This window comes from Pseudophryne corroboree, chromosome 6 (genome assembly GCF_028390025.1).
Source record: "Pseudophryne corroboree isolate aPseCor3 chromosome 6, aPseCor3.hap2, whole genome shotgun sequence".
Taxonomy (NCBI): domain Eukaryota; kingdom Metazoa; phylum Chordata; class Amphibia; order Anura; family Myobatrachidae; genus Pseudophryne; species Pseudophryne corroboree.
This window is the reverse complement of record NC_086449.1, coordinates 27,892,744-27,906,380: the sequence shown is the minus strand read 5'-3', so window position 1 is coordinate 27,906,380 and position 13,637 is coordinate 27,892,744. Positions and strand designations below refer to the sequence as shown.

Below are 13,637 nucleotides of genomic sequence, written 5' to 3'. Positions count from 1 at the left end.
GCTCCGTTTAAGCAAAGTATATATTCACATATATGTCTCTCTGGTATTGAAGGTGCTGTGATCCAGATGTAAGTGATATAATTATCTTGTTTTAATTTCCAAATAGTTGAGAGTGTTGTTGCATGGGATCACACTGTTAGTGTACTAGAAAGGAGAGATATTTCTCAGTATAGTACCGCTGGGCTCACTGTGTTCCTTTGAGTGAGATTCAGTTTTGATGGGTTATGACTGGTATTGACTGGTGCTTGGGCTCCAGGTCTACTTGATTATAGCAGGATAAAAATACCTGCAGTGCCAGGTATTCTCTGGTGGTCTCCCAACCAAGTACTGACCTGGCCCACAGTGCTTGGCTTCCAAGATCAGACGAGGTTGGGCATACTCAGTGTGGTATGACCGCAGGTGATTTATCCTGCTTTATAATGCCCAGAACTGAGTACGGTGTATTGTCAATTAATCAGGAACTCTTATAGTCCGGATGTCGTGGACTCTTGGAGGTCCAGAATTTGGAAGTACGATAATGTATGTAAATGGTGTGGGGGAGGACTATTGAAAATAAGTCCTAAGCCACAGTTCAGTTTGCTGTTGGGTATAATGTTGTCCCAAAAGCTTCTAGTTGCACAAGGTTGTTTTCCTTCCTAATCAGTCATAAATTGATGATAATTGATGTAAACTTGTGTTTATACAGCAATCCCATAGAAATATGGAAAACCAGGTGCAACAAATGAGAAATGTATCCCCTTTTCGCTGTATAAAGGTTTTTTTTATATAAATAGTCACAGACAATTAGTATAGATAATAGTTACTGTGAAATCGTAGGAAATCACAGTAATGTCTGAAAAAATGATACAGCGAATGGAATTGCAGTTATTTTTTGAAAAATTATTTTTTGCAAAAGATACTTGTGGTAAATGAAATAATGTAGTTGAGGCTTCAAAATTGAAGTATATTCCTACTGTTAGGTGGAGAGGTCAGAATACCCCCCTTGATGGAGTTGTCAGCGGGAACCGTCACTCTGGATCCAGGGTAAGCGATGAGTCCAGCAGAGAGACACACACGCGCCGGTGTCCGCGGTCCGTCGACCGGAAGTTCGGAAACCGGAAACGGCAGTGGCGCGACGTACGTTTCGCTCTTGGAGCTTGTTCACGGATTGCCGCGGACCGCGGACACCGGCGCGTGTGTGTCTCTCTGCTGGACTCATCGCTTACCCTGGATCCAGAGTGACGGTTCCCGCTGACAACTCCATCAAGGGGGGTATTCTGACCTCTCCACCTAACAGTAGGAATATACTTCAATTTTGAAGCCTCAACTACATTATTTCATTTACCACAAGTATCTTTTGCAAAAAATAATTTTTCAAAAAATAACTGCAATTCCATTCGCTGTATCATTTTTTCAGACATTACTGTGATTTCCTACGATTTCACAGTAACTATTATCTATACTAATTGTCTGTGACTATTTATATAAAAAAAACCTTTATACAGCGAAAAGGGGATACATTTCTCATTTGTTGCACCTGGTTTTCCATATTTCTATGGGATTGCTGTATAAACACAAGTTTACATCAATTATCATCAATTTATGACTGATTAGGAAGGAAAACAACCTTGTGCAACTAGAAGCTTTTGGGACAACATTATACCCAACAGCAAACTGAACTGTGGCTTAGGACTTATTTTCAATAGTCCTCCCCCACACCATTTACATACATTATCGTACTTCCAAATTCTGGACCTCCAAGAGTCCACGACATCCGGACTATAAGAGTTCCTGATTAATTGACAATACACCGTACTCAATTCTGGGCATTATAAAGCAGGATAAATCACCTGCGGTCATACCACACTGAGTATGCCCAACCTCGTCTGATCTTGGAAGCCAAGCACTGTGGGCCAGGTCAGTACTTGGTTGGGAGACCACCAGAGAATACCTGGCACTGCAGGTATTTTTATCCTGCTATAATCAAGTAGACCTGGAGCCCAAGCACCAGTCAATACCAGTCATAACCCATCAAAACTGAATCTCACTCAAAGGAACACAGTGAGCCCAGCGGTACTATACTGAGAAATATCTCTCCTTTCTAGTACACTAACAGTGTGATCCCATGCAACAACACTCTCAACTATTTGGAAATTAAAACAAGATAATTATATCACTTACATCTGGATCACAGCACCTTCAATACCAGAGAGACATATATGTGAATATATACTTTGCTTAAACGGAGCCGGTCATTCATTTTTTGTTGATCTGTATCACCTTATACAGTCAATTCTACTGAAATTGGATGGATTATCCTCTTATCAATAGATAGCAACTTCATTTTGTTCTACTTATATATTTTTTTGCCTCATAGCCATATATTTTAAGAGGAATATCAATAAAAGTTATTTCTTAATACTATAATATCACCTAAATTATTACAGAAGAGTGCCCCAGAAGAGACTTGTAGTCTTTCTTCTTCTCTTTGGCTCCTGCACTATACAGGAACCATACAATTTCTTTGTATCAGTTTACTGAACTACCTCTGGGAGCACCACCAACCCAGTGCCGGCTATGAATTACTCAAACATACGGCCATATGTTGGTTAACAAATAAATCATAGGGTTACCCTATGCCAAAATAACCAGTAAGTTTTCATATTGAGAGATCCTGTGCAGACTCCACCACTCCCCGTCCCCTTCATAGCGATCCCACTAGATCATCAGGTTATGGGACAGGTCAGGTTTTCTCTATAAACCGTTTTATTAGAGCCCGCAGTACCCGGTGGTTTTGCCAGCAGGGGGATAGGTCTTAGACCTGTAGCCCCTCCCCCAGCCCCAGGGCGCCATTTTCTGCAAATGTTCCGCCCTGGAGCTGCATATCTGTCTCTCCCTCACTCTCTGGCAGTGTCTGCGGCGCCATTATCCCTCAGCTCACTGTTCCTGGGAATGCTTGGGCAAATCCTATGTAAAGCCACCTGGTTGTTAGTGCTGTGACTTTACAAGACACTTAGGTATTCTACCTGCCTTTTTTTTTAGTCAGTGTTAGTTAAGAAAGAGTGCACTTAGTCAGGGTTTCCTAGTACAATTACCCTGTGGTATACATCCAGTTCTTACTGTGTACTGTTATATCTATTGTTATATAGCTGTGTAAGCTAGTCCAGTGCAGTGTTATTGTTAGTAATAACCTCTGCATTGTACAGACTGTGACTATTTGTGTGTGCATTTGATAGCTGAGTGGTGTCCATTTTGTGTCTTTCACTCAGCCTGCTATCCCTATATTCTATAACCTGAGGGGGCTTGGTGCGTCAGGTTTTATCTAATATAGGATTTTCACAAAGATATACTGTATTATGTATTTTTCTCTGTGATTTAGTCACCATATCTCTCCTTTATCTCTGCTGGTGCTGACTACACTGCGCAGGGGTTTGGGCTAGAGGTATCGTGCTGCTGACAAATTGTACTGTATTACCTGATACTGCAAGTTATATCATGTCTGCTTCTGAGGGTAACGGTTCTGGGGCTGAACACACTGCCGGTGTTGCTGAAGCCGCAGATACCTATGAGGAGAATATAGCAGCTTTGGGCTCTGGTTCTGGGGGCTCCTTGCCCCCAGTGGGACGGGGGCAAATAATGACCCACCATGGGCCGCTTTTTCAACGCTTCTGCATACACTAGTTCATAAACTAACACCCCCTTTGGGACCCCCAATGCCGGTGCAACCGTTTGTGGTCCCTGCAGCTAACCCGCCGTGGGCGGACGATTTATCTGCTCAAATAAAGAAGTTGAACCAGTCCCTGACTACTAAAAAGTCTGACCGTCGCTCGCCTACGTCCAAGGGGTTCAAGTGTCAGAAGGTGATTAAACAAGTTTTACCTCACTCTGACCACCTAGTGGATATACGTCAGGAACCCTGAGAAAACCCGGGTACGAAGTTTGTGCCTCAAAAGAAGATGCTGGCTCGCTATCCCCTCGCGCCGGAGCTCTCTAAGAATTGGGAAACGCCTCCTCCAGTGGACTCACATGTGGCTAGGTTGATGGTTTCCTCAGCTCTTCCGGTCACCACCGTCACGTCTCTAAAAGAGCCTATGGATAAACGTGTAGAGGGTTGTCTGAAAGCGATTTACACCCTCACGGGTGCTGGACAAAGGCCCACTATTGCAGCTACTTGGGCTGCAGAGGCCATTGAAGCATGGGCCTTGGAGTTAGATGCTGAAATCTCCTCTGACCATGCTAGACAATGCTTGTCTTATATTGTCACAGCTTCTCGTATATTAAAGAGGCGGCTTCTGATGCCGGTATCCTGGCAGGCAATGCCTCTACTACGTCAGTCCTGGCTCGCCGGATATTGTGGCTGAGATCCTGGTCTGTGGATCTGGACTCTAGAAAAACCCTGGAGGCACTCCCTTTTAAGGGAGATATTCTGTTTGGGGAGGATTTAAATAAGATTGTGGATGACTTGGCTACTGCCAAAACTGCCTGTCTGCCAAGTACTGCTCCTTCTGTGTCGAAGGCTAAAGGTACTGTACTTCCTTTCGTCCTTCAGGTAAAGCAAAAGGTCAGGTGTACAACAAGCGTACAACAAGCAGGCCCGCACTTCCAAACCTGGTAAGCCTAAGTCCAAAAGAGCCTGGGCGGCCCGTCAGCCAGCTTCCAAAACAGATAAGCCTGCCGCATGACGGGGCGGGCCTCCCTCTGGGTGATCCCAGGGTGGGGGGCCGGCTTCTAGGGTATACCCAGGAATGGTTGAAGACCACTTCAGATGCCTGGGTACGGGAAGTCGTCACTCGAGATTACGCCATAGCCTTCAAAAACCGACCCCCTCATCGATTTTGACAGACAGATGTCCCGTTGGACAAGACATAGGCAAACACTCTACATTCGGTGGTACAGACCCTCCTGGATACAGGATTCGTAGTACAGGTGCCTCTTGTGCAGAGGGGCAAGGGGTACTATTTTCTGCTGTTTCTAGTCCCGAAACCGAATGGGTCCTCCCGGCCCATTCTCATCCTCAAGGCATTGAACAGGTTTGTGAAGGTTTTCAAGTTCCGGATGGATACCCTTTGCTCTATAGTTCTGGGCTTCATGGTCTCCCTGGATATACAGGATGCTTACCTTCATATTCCTGTAGCAGTGTCTCATCAGCAATACCTGAGATTTGCGATTGGCAACTGCCATTACCAGTTTCGGGCGTTAACTACGGTTCCGCGAGTCTTTACAAAAGTCATGGCGGTGATGACGGTGGTACTCCGCCGTCAAGGGGTCAGGATACTGCTGTATTTGGACGACTTGTTAATCCTGGCAAAACTTCTCCTGCGTCATCTAGATGTGATGGTCCGGTTTCTGCAAGCCCACGGGTGGCTCATCAACTGGAAGAAGGTATCCCTGATCTCTGCTCAGAGCATGGTGCATCTGGGAGCACTATTGGACACTCACAACCAGGAGAAAGTCCTGAAACTTAAGGACAGGATTCGTTGCTTCCTATCTCGTCCGCAAATGTCGATACATTCGGCGATGCAGGTGCTGGGCCTCATGGTGTCAGCATTCGACATGGTGGAGTACGCTCAATTTCACTCTCACCCTCTCCAGAGGCTGATTCTAGCCAAATGGGATGGCCTGCCTCACCGGATCAGTTCTCAAATGATCTCATTGACTCCGGAGGTCCATCTGTCGCTGCTCTGGTGGCTCCGGGACCAACAACTGTGCAGGGGCCATCCATTCTGGATATCCGACTGGGTCCTGTTGACGACAGATCTAAGAGGTTGGGGCACGATGCTGGAGCAACACTCCCTTCAGGGGCGGTGGACCAAGGAGGAGTCCCTCCTCTCGATCAATATTCTGGAGTTGCGGGCGGTCTTTAATGCCTTGAACCTAGCCCAGCATTTAATTCAGAACCGTCCTGTTCAAGTACAGTCGGACAACGCCACCACAGTGGCTTACATAAATCATCAAGGTGGCACTCGAAGCCACCTAGCAATGAAGGAAGTCTCACAGATTCTACAGTGGGCAGAACGCCATCTACCGGCCATATCGGAAATATTCATTCTGGGAGTCCTGAATTGGGAAGCGGACTTTCTCAGGTGTCAGGACGTGCATGCCGGCGAGTGGGGCCTCCATCCAGAACTGTTTCAACTCCTAGTGGAAAGGTGGGGCCTTCCAGACGTTGATCTGATGGCGTCTCAACACAATCACAAGGTTCCGGACTTCGGAGCAAGGACAAGGGATCCTCAAGCAGCATTCGTGGATGCACTGGCGGTACCGTGGAGATTTCGGCTGCCGTACGTGTTCCCTCTGGTGTCACTCCTGCCCAGGGTAATTCGGAAGTTCAAGCAAGAAAAAGGAATTTTGCTTCTCATAGCTCCAGCGTGGCCCAGACGGCACTGGTCCTCAGACCTGCAAGGCCTATCGTCATAGCGTCCAATTCTACTTCCACAACGCCCAGACCTCCTCATTCAGGGACCCTGTGTCTACCAGGACCTAGCCCAGCTGTCTTTGACGGCGTGGCTCTTGAAGCTTCCGTCTTGAGGGCTAAAGGGTTTTCCGAGGCAGTCATTCAAACTATGTTGCGGGCCCGGAAACCGTCTTCGACTCGGATTTACTATAGGGTCTGGCATTCTTACTTTGTTTGGTGCGCATCTAACGATTATGACCCTTCCAAGTTTAGTATAGCCAAGTTGTTGGCTTTTCTTCAGCAGGGCCTGGACTTAGGCCTGTGTCTGGCCTCCCTCAAGGTTCAAATATCTGCCTTGTCGGTGTGGTTTCATAGAAAAATTGTGACCTTACCTGATGTGCATACCTTTACTCAGGGCGTGTTGCGTATCCAACCTCCCTATGTCTCGCCTGTGGCTCCTTGGGACTTGTCGGTGGTTTTGGAGGCGTTACAAGAGTCTCCGTTTGAACCTCTTGGTTCAGCTGACCTTAAGTGGCTTTCCCTTAAGGTGGTGTTTCTGCTGGCTATTGCTTCAGCTAGAAGAGTGTCAGATTTGGGTGCCTTGTCCTGTAGTTCCCCATATCTGATATTTCACCGTGGCCGGGCAGTTCTTAGGACTCGTCCTGGCTATCTATATCTACCTAAGGTGGTTTCTTCGTTCCACCTTAATCAGGAGATTGTAGTTCCGGCACGTTTCTCCTGATCTGTCTCCCAAAGAGCGGTCTTTGGATGTGGTACGGGCTCTACGTATCTATGTGAAGAGAACTGCTCCTATTAGGAAATCTGATTCTCTTTTTGTTGTGTTTGGGTTTCACAAACGGGGCTGGCCTGCTCACAAGCAAACTCTGGCCAGATGGATTAGAATGGTGATTGCACATGCTTATGTGAAGGCTGGTCTCTCTGTTCCTGATCACATTAAGGCCCATTCTACTCAGTCTGTTGGACCTTCTTGGGCGGCCCAACATGGTGCGACCCTTGGACAATTGTGCAAGGCGGCTACGTGGTCCTCTGTGAACACGTTCATAAGGTTCTATGCCTTCGATACAGCCATTTCCCAGGATGCTTCCTTTGGACGCCGGGTTCTTGTGCCCTCTACAGTGCGTCCCATCCCATAAGGAACTGCTTTAGGACATCCCCATTGTCCATTCCTTGTGGAGCCCAGTATACCCCGCAGCAGAAAACAAGTTTTATGGTAAGAACGTACCTTTGTTAAAACTCTTTCTGCGAGGTACACTGGGCTCCACAAGGCGCCCACCCTGACGCACTTAGCTTCTTTGGGTTGGTATGGCATTAGCCGCTGACACGTCTCCTGTCGTGAGAATGCGATGTTGTGGCTACTAACCATTGTCGTCTCTTTTCCTGCTACTGCATTGGACTGGTTAACTAAAAACTGAGTTCCTGTGCAGGGAGGCGGGGAGATATAGGAGGCGGCGCTATGCATTCTGGGAACAGTCAAAGCTTTGAGCCTGTTGGTGCCTCGGATCAAGATCCTACTCTACACCCCATTGTCCATTCCTTGTGGAGCCCAGTGTACCTCGCAGAACGAGTTTTAACAAAGGTAAGTTTGTACCATAAAACTCGTTATTCCATCACTAAGGGCCATTTACAGAGCTGTGGCCACACAGCGCCCTACTCTATGGGTTTGCTCAGGGTTTAACATAACAAGCATCTAGGGGCATGCAGATGGTGCAGCCGCCTGGGATGCCAGGCCGAGGTGGTGGTACCTTTGCTACCCTGGTGGCTCTTGTATTCGTCTTTAAGGGGTCTTGGACAGGGCCGGGTTAAGGGTGCTGGAAGCCAAGAGGAAAGGGGGGAGGGGCACACCAGTGCAACCTCAGTAGTAAATACTAGAAATACTAGCACAGCTGCAGCAGGAGCAGCATCCCGGGAAAGCTGCTGAACACAGATGGTCTCCTCGCCAGATTCACAGCTCAGCCGTTAAAGAGGAACCACTGCACTTCAACACAACTTTGTGTTCAGAAGGGCTCTAATGTGTGGGGATGCCAGGAGAACTGTCCATCACCCCCCCCTAATCTGGGCCTGGAGTGGCATCCTGCAGTCTGGAGAGCCACTAGGATTTCCCTCAGGAGGCTCTCAGCGTGTGTGTCTGTGGGGGTGTTTGGGGCAGGTTGGTTCCTTCCCCGAGTGTCCTCTTGCCCTGCCGTGGACTGGACAAATCCCTGCTAAAGCACTACTTACATGGCTGCAGTGACTGTCTGTGGCACCTCATTATACAAAGGCTCATACCACCTACTTCTGGGTATGTGTGGGGACGCTGCTGTAACACCTCCTGGGTAATGTTGGATAATTCCCACTGGTCCTTCACTATGGGCCCGTCTACACTGAGTAGTTGGCAGAGGGTTTCAGCTTGGAGACACCAGGCTCTATCCTGAACTGCCAGGGAATGTAGTAGCATTTAGTGCTTCGCTGGTAGTCACAGGATACAGGTAGATGCAGGAGTCTTAAGGCAAGATGTTTATTGCTCAAATATTTTGAAAATGGCAAGTCCTTTGCTGAAGGAGCTTTGTAAATCACATCATACAGATATTCTTCAGTAGTATTAATCCTGCCCATGGGGGGTAATTCCAAGTTTATCGCAGCAGGAATTTTGTTAACAGTTGGACAAAACCATGTGCACTGCAGGGGAGGCAGATATAACATGTGCAGAGAGTTAAATTTGGGTGTGATGTGTTCAATCTGCAAGCCAATTTGCAGTGTAAAAATAAAGCAGCCAGTATTTACCCTGCACAGAAACAAAATAACCCATCCAAATCTAACTCTTTCTGCACATGTTATATATGCCTCCCCTGCAGTGCACATGGTTTTGCCCAACTGCTAACAAAATTCCTGCTGCGATCAACTTGGAATTACCCCCATGGTTCCTTAAGCAATCAAGCAAAGTGCATACACATATTTAACATTGTGCCTAATTCAGTGGTGACCGCAGCAAATTTGTTAGCTAATGGGAAAAACCATGTGCACTGCAGGTGGGGGGGGGGGGGGGGGGGCAGATGTAACATGTGCAGAGAGAGTAGATTTGGGTGGGGTGTGTTCAAACTGAAGTCTAAATTGCAGTGTAAAAATAAAGCAGCCAGTATTTACCCTGCACAGAAACAATATAACCCACCCAAATCTAACTCTCTCTGCACATGTTACATCTGCCCCACCTGCAGTGCACATGGTTTTGCCTATTAGCTAACAAATTTGCTGCTGCCATCAACTCTGAATTACCCACATTGTCCCCAATGGACAGTTGGGAGTGGTAAGGGTCTCCTCTGTGCCTGAGACCATCTGGATAAGGGACTGCTGCCCAGGTGCTGGCAAGGCTGGAGGAAGGAGATGGTTCACTCAAAAACATACATCCAGGATTCTGCTGGTGAGCCCTATTATCTTCTCTGCCAAAATTTGGGCTCCAGAGTCAGGGAGATAAGAGCACCAGGTAACAGTCTCTTGACCACTGAGTGGGAACTCTTTGGAGATCCAGTGAAACAATTAGCCGACTGTGCTGGCCAGTTCTCACTGCATCTCCTCACGGGTGTGGATCATAGGATCGACAGTGTCTAGGTCGACAATGTTTGTTTCGACCACTATAGGTCGACCTAGTTAACTAGTAACTAGGTCGACAGGGATTCAAGGTCAACGTGGTTTCTAGGTCGACAGGTCAAAAGGTCGACATGAGTTTTTCAAGGGGGGGGGTTTGGTGTTGTTTTCTCCGTACAGTGACCGGGAACCCCAATTAGTGCACCGTGTCCCCTCGCGCCGCAACTGCAGCACTCGGCACATGTTACTATTCCCAATCGTAGTCCGCGTGGATCGTTAAGTATGAAAATGTTCAAAAAAAAAGACAAAACATTTGAAAAACTCATGTTGACCTTTTGACCTGTCGACCTAGAACATGTCGACCCAAACATTGTCGACCTAGACACCAGATCCCCTCCTCACACCACTATGATGCAGGAGGCTGCAAGAGAGGACATTCTGGTTCCTTGGGAGGGGGAAGAGGGGGACCAACAGCCCACTGAAGGCTAGTACCCCAAGATCCCCCAAATAGCACTACAAGAACCAGCAACTGGTGATCCCATACATGCCTCTCAGAATAGTGATACACAAAACTGGCAAGCTGCTCAAATCAATTTATTAGTGTATTATAGGTGCGTGCAACGGAGGGGCTAGTCTAGACAAGAAAACAAGCACAGATATACCCCAGCACACGAAAATGGACCACCAGTGTTAGGACCACCATATCAGAGATGCCATGAAGTGGCTGGGGGCTTGATCATATTTTGGCAAATATATGTAACTAAGATCTCTGCATTTTTACTATTATATAGGATGTAAATCTTTTTTACAGGTCCATTATAGTGTGCTGGGGGAATTCTGTGTTATTTTCTTCTTGTCTAGACTGTCTCCTCCATTGTAAGCACCTGTAATGCTTGCCATTTTTCTGTATGTACTGCTGCACGTCATATCTACAAGTAAGTGCTGTGCTGGAGGAGGTGTCCTACTGTTTATGATGTAACCGATATGATTACCACTTGACTGAGAATATTATTCCCCAAATACCAATCAGAATTTTTTTTTTTATCCCATTTAAAAATGTTTTAAAAGTATTTCTAATATATTTAAATATTTGCAAAAAAAAATATATATATATACATAGGGGGTATTTTGCCCCCTCCCCCTCCTGCATTTTCCTTGTTCATAGGCCCACATGTAAAATTACTTCCCATAGGACACCCGCACTGCTGTTCCTACAAACCTCGACGGGCGCTGCCACATTGGTAAATGGTCCAGTGTATCGGCATGAAAACCTACTCTGACTGGCAAAAAGATAGCATATTATGCCGTGGCACAATCCTCCTACACCCCCGCCAGTATAAAAAATACCTCATGTTTTCTGAGGGGAAGCGCGCCATTGCAGGGGGCGGGGCTTTCTCCTCAGTCAGCCAGCACACTGCTCAGCACCATTTTCTCCAAGCAAGCTGCAGGGAAAGAAACGCTGGTCCTCCTCCACTTCTGAATCAAGTATCAGGGTGTATATAAAGGGGACAGAGTGAAAAGTGGTGCTTAAAATCGTCATATAAAGCGCTAAAGTCTCTGTAGATACACAGTGATTTTTTTACATTGGCGATGAGTTGTGAAGTCCCTTCTGTGTCCTTATGACAGATTTTACTGTGAGTCTGTCCCCTATAAGCCCCAGAGTGTCTGTGGAGTGTTTGTGCACGAGTGTGACATGTCTGAGGCAGGGAGCTCTTCCCCTGAGGGAGCCATTTTAGGGACACAGTTGTAATGTGGTGACGCTGCCGGCACACAACAAGCCTGAATGGGTGAAAGAATTACGTGATAGCGTAAATCATATTAGTAAGAGATTGGATAAGTCTGAGTCTCATGCAGAAAGTTGGAGGAAATCTGTCGAAGATGTGATTTTTCTGAGTTCTGCTTTTTCATCCACAGTGGACCCATCTGAGTCACATAAAAGGTCATTTGCACATGTAGTACAAACTGATACCGACACGGACTCTGACTCCTGTGTCGACACTAGTGATTCCAGGGGAGTAGATCCAAAGTTAGCAAAAAACATACAATACATGATTGTTGCTATAAAAGAGGTGTTAGAAGTTTCGGAGCCCCCTCCTTTACCACAGGAGAATGCTTACTTCTATAAAGAAAAGAAAAGTAATGTAACTTTTCCTCCTTGTCATGAGCTGAACAGTCTCTTTGAAGGTGTCTGGGCAAATCCTGAAAATAAATTCCAGATTCCAAAAAGAATTCAGGTAGCTTATCCTTTCCCTGCAGAGGACAGGAAAAGGTGGGAATCACCCTCCGTTTTGGACAGTGCCTTGTCACGTTTAACAAAAAAGGTGAATCTCCCTGCGCCTGGGATGGCTTCTCTTAAGGAGCCGGCAGACCGAAAGTTGGAGACTACGTTGAAATCTAGTTATGTGGCCAATGGGACACTACTCAGACCTACCATTGCATGTGCGTGGGTGAGTAGTGCTATTGAAAAGTGGTCGGAAAACTTGTCATCAGACATTGACACAATAGATAGAGACGAGATTCTCCTAAAGTTAGGTCATATCAAGGACGCTGCTGCGTACATGCTAGAAGCAATGAAAGATATTGGTCTCTTGGGATCAAGAGCTGCTACCATGGCGATCTCAGTATGAAGGGCATTGTGGATTCGCCAATGGAATGCTGACGCAGATTACAAAAGAAATATGGAGGCTCTCCCGTATAAAGGCGAGGCCTTGTTTGGAGATGGCCTGGATTCCATAGTTTCTGCGGCTACAGCAGGGAAGTCGACATTCTTGCCTAACGCTCCTGGGCCGGCAAAAAAGACACATCACTCTCAGATGCAGTCCTTTTGGCCCAATAAATACAAAAAGGGTAAAAGTTCCCCTTTCTTTGCGGGTAAAGGAAGGGGAAAAGGAAAAAAGTCTGCAGTCTCCAGGATCGCAGGAGCAGAAATCAACCTCTGCTTCTGCCAAATCTACAGCATGACGCTGGGGCTCCCTTGAGGGAGTCCGCTCAGGTGGGGGCACGTCTGAAACTTTTCAGTAAGTTCTGGGTTCAATCTGGCCTGGACCCGTGGATCCTACAAATAGTGTCACACGGGTACAAACTGGAGTTTCAGGACATTCCCCAATGCCGATTTTTCAAATCGGCCTTCCCAGACAGGGAGGTGGTAGCAGCAGCAATACAAAAATTGTGTCAGGATCAAGTCATTGTCATGGTTCCCTTGTCACAGCAAGGAGAAGCCTTGTTCAAGCCTTTTATTCAATTTTATTTATTAATTATTATTATTTATTAATTATTATTATTTATTTATTAATTAATCAATTTTATTTATTTATTTTAATTTTAAGCCTTTTATTTATTTTATTCAAGCCTCTTCGTAGTTCCGAAGTCAGATGGCTCGGTCAGACCGATTCTAAACCTGAAAACACTGAATCTCTACCTGCAAAGGTTCAAGTTCAAGATGGAATCCCTGAGGGCAGTGATTTCCAGTCTAGAGGAAGGGGACTTCATGGTGTCAGTAGACATAAAAGATGCCTACTTACGTGTTCCCATTTATCCTCCACATCAAGCTTATCTGAGATTCGCAGTACAGGATTGTCATTACCAGTTTCAGACGTTGCCATTCGGACTCTCCACGGCACTGAGGGTATTTAACAAGGTGATGGAGGAGATAATGGTCCTCCTTCGACAGCAAGGAGTCACTATA

The 13,637-nt window shown here is 46.5% G+C and overlaps 2 pseudogenes; one reads left to right on the top strand and one right to left on the bottom strand.

The window, feature by feature from the left end:
* Nucleotides 1–283: 283 nt before the first annotated feature.
* Nucleotides 284–401, bottom strand: LOC134939151 (5S ribosomal RNA; annotated as a pseudogene).
* A 1,426-nt stretch (nucleotides 402–1,827) lies between these two features.
* Nucleotides 1,828–1,945, top strand: LOC134939150 (5S ribosomal RNA; annotated as a pseudogene).
* Nucleotides 1,946–13,637: the final 11,692 nt, after the last annotated feature.